The following is a 7,500-nucleotide window of genomic DNA, read 5'->3' as shown; positions in this document are numbered from 1 at the left end:
CTATTTGGTGATTTTTTTTTTTAATAGCTTCAGAAACATATGTGAGGGGGATTGAAATAGTGAAGACTGTGGCCATTAATCTTCTGACTTCCATGGACCCTTCCTAATGAAAACAGAATCGTCTAATCGTGCCCAAATGTCAAGGTAAAAATGCGTCTCAATATTGAAGGGGTCAAGTTAATACCGAGTTATAAACAAAATAATATTTAAGCAAGTGTTATAACTGAGAAACAAGAAAAACTGATTTGATTTTGGAGGCATGCAGGCAATAAAGAGTAAAAAAGAGGATAAATAAAAGCTAAGAATAATCGAGAAAAGGAAAATCAGTAAACCAAAGGATTTTTATATAACAAGGCACTGGTATACGCCAACAAAGGAAAGGAAACTCAAATGTGCCAGTCACTACAAAAAAAAAAAAAAAAAAAAAAAAAAAGATAATCCAAAATCACAAATGTCTTAAATCTTCCTCCTGCAAGAGTTCAACCCACAGGAAAGAGGAGAGACAGAAGAAGTGAAAGAGGATCCAGAGTTTGTTAGAGTTTATAGTTATTAGAATGACTTAATGTCTAATGTAAACAGATTAACCCCCTTCAGCACCAGGGCGTGTTTTCATATTCATTCTGCTTACTATTTGGCGATTTTATACAGATTCAGAAACTTGTGTGAAGGGGATTAAAATAGTGAAGACTGTGGCCATTAATCTTCTGACCTCCATAGACCCTTCCTAATGCAAATAAAATGGTCTAATCTCACCAAAAACATATGGTAAAAACGCGTCCCAGTACTGAAGGGGTTAACACGAAAGATAAAAAGGAATTAATGAGCAGAATCAATACAAGTTTAATTAAAATCATGAAAAAAAATAATGGAATCTAAATAGTAGAATCTAAAGACTTACATTGATGGGTTGATGGGTTTGGATTGAATATAATACAGCTTTGTAGGATTTTTTGAAGAGAAGGTCAATTTTTTAACACAGCACTAAGAGACTTGAAAATGAGCGAGAAGGATTGAGATTAACATTGTAATTCGTGTTCTTCATTGTGTATTCTCTCTCTCTCTCTCTCTCTCTCTCTCTCTCTCTCTCTCTCTCTCTCTCTCTCTCTCTCTCTCTCTCTCTCTCTCTCTCATCACTTTCTGTTTGAACGAAAATGTGAAGCCAATTAGATGTGCAAATATTTATTGAGCCTTGAATATTTCTCCTCCTCCTCCTCCTCCTCCTCCTCCTCCCCCTCTTATTCTTTCTCTCTTTCACTTTTCATTCCTTTATCTCTCTCTCACGCCTCCACTTCTGCTGTTTCCACTCCACCTCTCTCAGCTTTCCATTCCTCTCCTCCTCCTCCTCCTCCTCCTCCTCCTCCTCCTCCTCCTCCTCCTCCTCCTCCTCCTCCTCCTCCTCCTCCTCCAGCTCGAGTAATTTGGTGAAGTGATGGGATTGGAATTAATTGCTCCAGTTAGTTGATTGATTTCTTATTAATATTAATGTTGTTGTTGTTGTTGTTGTTGGTGGTGGTGGTGGTGGTGGTGGTGGTGTGTGCGTGTGCGTGTGCGTGTGTTTCTCTCTCTCTCTTCCTCCTCCCTGCCTCTCTTCTCCCTCTCTTCTTTCCCATTTATCTCCTCCAAGCTTAAGCCTAACAAAATTTTATCTACTGTTTCCTCTCTCTCTCTCTCTCTCTCTCTCTCTCTCTCTCTCTCTCTCTCTCTCTCTCTCTCTCTCTCTCTCTCTCTCACCTCCCTGAAAGCCTCAATGTCCTGTAAAAGTCACACGCTCTCTTAGTTATGGATCCGCTCAGGTATTCGCCTTTTAGAATGTATATAAATAGGTGCCTTAGTGGGTCGACACATACTGCTAAGGTGTGTAGGTGGGCAGCGGAGAGGCGTTAAAAGGTCTGGTAATGCATCTGTGTATACTGTGGGTACTTGTGTGTGTTTTGGGGGTGGTAGAGGTAAGGTTTACGGGGGGAAGGGGACAGGAGGAAGGGAAAAAAAAAATGAAGGGGGAGAATATTCTTTTATTCTCTTTTTCTTTTCTTTTTTTTTTGTTTTGTTATGTAATGTTGAAAAAAATGAAGGAAGAAATATGTATGATAAATTAAAAAAGGGAATGAAAGTTAGGAAGGTTTTACTTGCATGGTGTACAGAAAAGAGGAAGGAAAGGAAGGAGAAGAAAAGATGGAAAGCTGGAGATCGGGGGAATGAAGGCAGAAAAGTTAGTTGTGTGGTATTGAAGGTAATGAAAAAGATAGAGGAGAGAAAATATAAATGAAACGTGTTAGTTACGGGTAGGCGGCAGGAAATGGGCTAGAAAAGATAGGAGAGAAATAAATATATATGAACCGTGTTAGTTATGAGTGTGATTTTAGTGTAGGGGGATGGGATGGGATGGGAGGGGCGCAGGAGATAGGGTTGAAATGAGAGCAGAAAGATTTTAGTTGTTTGATATTGTAAAAAACAGTGAGGAAATGTTAGAAGAGATAAAAATGAGGGGAAAACGTGTTTGTAGTGTGAGATTGGAAAGAAAATGATGGATGAAGATAATAGAGAAAAAAAAATTGAGGGAAGAAGCGTTTTTAGTTTAGTGAAAAAAAAGAAAGAAGAAAAAGAAATGAATTAAGAGAATCAGTGAGGAAAAATGATAAAAGGGAAGATAGAAGATGATAGCTTTGTGATATTATTAGAAGAGGAAACTAAGAAATGGAGAGGAAACTTGTATAATGTTGAAGATATGAGGAAAAAAAGAAGAGTTAAGAGAATCAGTGAGGAAGGATAAAAGGGAAGATAAAATATGATAGGAGAAAGTAAGAGGAGAGGAAGCTTGTGTAATGTTGAAGATATGATTGGAATGTTGAGTAAAAAAAAAAGGAGAAATCGTGATGTTGATATTTAGGAAAAAAAGAAGAAAATGAACATAAAGTGAAGGTTGTGTAATACTGAAAATACAAAATGAATTAATGATCGGAATATTTGGAAAAAAAAAAAAAAACGTAAAAGGAAAGAGAAAAAAGAAATTGTGTTGATGTTAAAAGAAATTGAATAATATGAAAATAAAACCTGGAATATTGAAAAAAAGACGAGAAATATATAAAAAGGAAGAAAAACTGTTAATATTGAATAAAAAAAATCAAAATATGCAAATTAGAAATAAATATGAAATTATGAAGACAGTAATAATGGTGCCCGAGAGAGAGAGAGAGAGAGAGAGAGAGAGAGAGAGAGAGAGAGAGAGAGAGAGAGAGAGATTACCGATATGATCTCTTCTTTTCTCCTCCCAATTGCCTTCATTCTCGTCTCTTTCCCTCTCCCTCGTATCTTTTTCTCCTCTTTATCGTCCTCATTTCTCTCTTTCCTCCCACTCTCTCTCTTCTTCCACTTCTCCTTCCTTATCTCTCCTCAACTTTCTTCTTTACTAACTCTTATCTCTCGCTTCCCTCTTTATTTTTATTATCTCTATCTTCCATCTTTGTTCCCTCGTGAAGAAAATTCTCTCTCTCTCTCTCTCTCTCTCTCTCTCTCTCTCTCTCTCTCTCTCTCTCTCTCTCTCTCTCTCTCTCTCGTGTTCTTTATTTTTTTTCTATTTTGTATCTATTTTTAGTTAAACACGTGTACTTTATTCTTCTTATTTGTTTTTCTTTTCTTTTCTTTTCTTTTCTTTTCTATCTATCTATCTATCTATCTATCTATCTATCTATCTATCTATCTATCTATTTATCTATCTATCTATCTATCTATTTGTGTCTTTCTGTTTGTCTATCTTTTATTTCTTCCTTTCCTTTTTTCCTTTCCTGCTTTCTTTCTTTGTTCCTTCCTTCCTTCCTTCCTTCCTTCATTCATTCATTCATTCATTCATTCATCTTTGTCTCTTGCTTTCATTCAGTCACTCATATTTTTTCTCTCTCTCTCTCTCTCTCTCTCTCTCTCTCTCTCTCTCTCTCTCTCTCTCTCTCTCTCCCCTCGCCGTGACATGGTTAGTGGGGCTCCAGCAGGGCGAGGGTTGGCAAGTAGTCATTTTAACCTGGTTTTACTATGGCCAAATGAGTTCATCTTTCATCGTGTTTTCCTCTCCTTGCACATTCTTTCCCCTTCCCTGGTGCTCTCCTGGGTCTGTCTCTGGTGTTCTCTGGGGCAAGGTCTTCTCTCTCTCTCTCTCTCTCTCTCTCTCTCTCTCTCTCTCTCTCTCTCTCTCTCGTTGTTTTTTTTTTTTTGTATTTTTGCATTTTTCATGAATTTATTTTGCGTTTTCATCTTTTCCTTTTTTTTTTTTTTTTTTGAGAATGATGAGAAAGGAAGAGAAAACGGAAAAGAAAATGTATAGGTGAATGGTCGACAAAATGGAAAAGGAAAAGGAAAGAAAGAAAGAAAGAAGGAAAAAAAAAGAGAAAAAGGAAGAGAAAAACAGACAAGACGAATGAAGTAAAAGGAAGGAAAGAAACAAGAAAAAAAAACAAAACTAAAAATAAACAGAAAGGAGAAGAAAATAGATGAATAAATAGAGAAAAAAAGAAATGGAGAGAAAGGAACACAGAAAAAGATGAAAGAAGGAAAGAAAACAAGACGAACAAAGAAGAGAGAGAAAAAAAAATTAAGAAAATTATGAAAATAAGGCACAACAACAAGACGGATGAGGGGAAAGAGGGGAAAAAACATATACCATCAAGACTAAGAGGGAAAAGAGGGAGGGGAATATAAGGCACGACATTCACCCAGCAGATGTTTCCCCTCATTTGCCTGTTTGACAAATTTCCCCTCTAATCATCGTCCCACATTGGCTGCGACACTAGAGAGAGAGAGAGAGAGAGAGAGAGAGAGAGAGAGAGAGAGAGAACGAATTAATGAAAGGAAAGGTAGGACAAGGAGAAAGATGAGGGGAAGGAAGGGGAGGATGTGAGAGAGAAGAAATAAGAAGGAAGAAGAGAAATGAGGAGAGAGAGAGAGAGAGAGAGAGAGAGAGAGAGAGAGAGAGAGAGAGAGAGAGAGAGAGAGAAAATTTGAACAAACTGAACTGAAGAAGAAAGAGAAAATAAATAAATGTAAAAAATAAGAAGATAGATAGATAGAGAGAGAGAGAGAGAGAGAGAGAGAGAGAGAGAGAGAGAGAGAGAGAGAGAGAGAGAGAGAGAGAGAGAGAGAAATAAAGGAGAGAGATAAAAGAGATAAGATACAGAGAACAGAGAGAGAGAGAGAGAGAGAGAGAGAGAGAGAGAGAGAGGAAAACACAGAGAAAAGAAAAGAGGAATATAGAAGAGAAAGAGAGAAAAATAGATAGAAGAAAGGAAAGAGAGAGAGAAAGAGGAAAGAGGGAAGAGGAGGATGAGAATAGATAGAAAGAGAGATACATAGATACGTAGTAGTAGTAGTAGTAGTAGTAGTAGTAGTAGTAATAGGGTAAGAGGAGCAAGAGGCCGGGGATTGGATGAGAGGAGAGAGGAGAGGGGAGAGATAGAGAGAGGGGAAAGGGAGAGGGGGAGGGGGAGAGAGGGGACAGTGACGCCGCTCTCCCAGGTCGCTGTCCTAGATATTGAAGTTATATAAATGAGGGACAGAAAAAAAAAACAGAGGGGAAGAAGAGAGGGGAAGGTTAACGACGATAAGTGTGACAGCAATACTCTTTCTTTTTATTCTTCTTATATACATTGAATACCTTATGAATATTTACCTGAACCCCTTCCCCCCTTCTCTCTCTCTCTCTCTCTCTCTCTCTCTCTCTCTCTCTCTCTCTCTCTCTCTTGGTAAGTGTGTTTAAATGCGTCTGTGTCATGATGGGAGAGAGAGAGAGAGAGAGAGAGAGAGAGAGAGAGAGAGAGAGAGAGAGAGAGAGTGGTGGAGGAGCGAAGAGGTAAATGATGAATGACAAATAGAGAGTGAAAATAAAGATGTGTGTGTGTGTGTGTGTGTGTGTGTGTGTGTGTGTGTGTGTGTGTGTGTGTGTATGTGTGTGTGTGTGTGCGTGTGTGTACATTTATTCATTAAGAAAAAAAAAAGTCGAAAAGAAAGAAGTGTTTACATTTCCTTCACTTTCTTTAAAACATTCTAAAAAAAAGTCTCGAAAAAACAGAAAATACACCAACAAACACGAGTTCTTTAAATATCCACGTGTTTTTCTTCCACCTCGCTTTTTACATTTTTTCGATTTTTTTACCTTTTCAAATATTTTACATCAGCATCCAACTTACATACGTGTATTTATCCTCTCCCTAATGCATTTCTTGTTTTTTATGACACCTGCAAGTATTTTACCACTTTTACACCTGTTTGCTTTCATATTTACTTATTCCTATATTACCAAACGTACCAACATGAAGTCTAAATGCATTCCAATCGCCAATTTCTTTCAGTTATTTATCTATCAATCCACCTTATTTTTTTCCCCCACTTATCTTCGCTGAGCTTACAAACACATTAAATTCACCACAATCTATAACACCTTTAATTTCTCTCACTTTATTTATTCATCTATCTAATTTTCTGAGCTTCACTGGCCTTAGTGTGTGTGTGTGTGTGTGTGTGTGTGTGTGTGTGTGTGTGTGTGTGTGTGTGTGTGTGTGTGTGTGTAGCTGTGCATTTGAGAATTCCTGTTTATATTTGTATGATTTGTTTATTCATGTGTCTTATTTTTCATTTGATTTATTTTCACTGACCTTACGAAACACAAAACTTTCCACCCCAATTACTGTCATACCTTGCTTTTCCTTCACTTCATTTATCCACTTATCGGATTTTCTTCCCTTATTTGTATTAGTGACCTTACAAACACACCAATTTCTACCTGATAAACCCTTTGATCTGTCACTTTATTTTATTCACTTATGTAATTTTTTTTCACCTATGTATCTTCACTGACCTTACAAACACATCAATTTCTACCCCAATCAATATAAAGCCTTTAATTTCTTTCACTTTATTCATCCATCTATCTTATTTATTCACTTACCAACAAGCTTACTAACACATGAACTCCCACCCCACCTCCCTCCATCCCTCCCTCAGGTGTGTCAGTTTCCCCAGGTGCACACGTCACTTCCACGCCTTGTCCCAGGTAGAGCCACATCTCCTCACCCGTGCCCTACCCTCTGCGCCGCCCCTCAGAAGGCTGCACCTGTTAATTAATCCTCGTGTTTGTGTGTGCATATACTTCTTCAACAACTTCTCGACTCCCAAAGTTTGTCCTGCTTGCAAGACTCCTGAGAAGGCTTCATTACCTCCTCCTCCTCCTCCTCCTCTTCTTGTTGTTGTTGTTGTTGTTGTTGTTGTTGTTGTTGTTGTTGTTGTTGTTGTTGTTGTTTGTTGTTCTTGTTCTTTTTCTTCTTTTTCTTCTTCTTTCTCCTCCTCCTCCTCCTCCTCCTCCTCCTCCTCCTCCTCCTCCTCCTCTTTGTTTCCCTCGTGGTGAGTGACAGACAGACGGACAGACAGAAAGAAATAAACAGAGAGACAGACATAGAAATAAACAGACGCACAGATACAGAGATAGACAGACAGTCAGACTAACAGACAGATGTGCAAATA

Source organism: Portunus trituberculatus, chromosome 31 (assembly GCF_017591435.1).
Source record: "Portunus trituberculatus isolate SZX2019 chromosome 31, ASM1759143v1, whole genome shotgun sequence".
Taxonomy (NCBI): domain Eukaryota; kingdom Metazoa; phylum Arthropoda; class Malacostraca; order Decapoda; family Portunidae; genus Portunus; species Portunus trituberculatus.
This window is presented reverse-complemented; position numbering follows the sequence as displayed.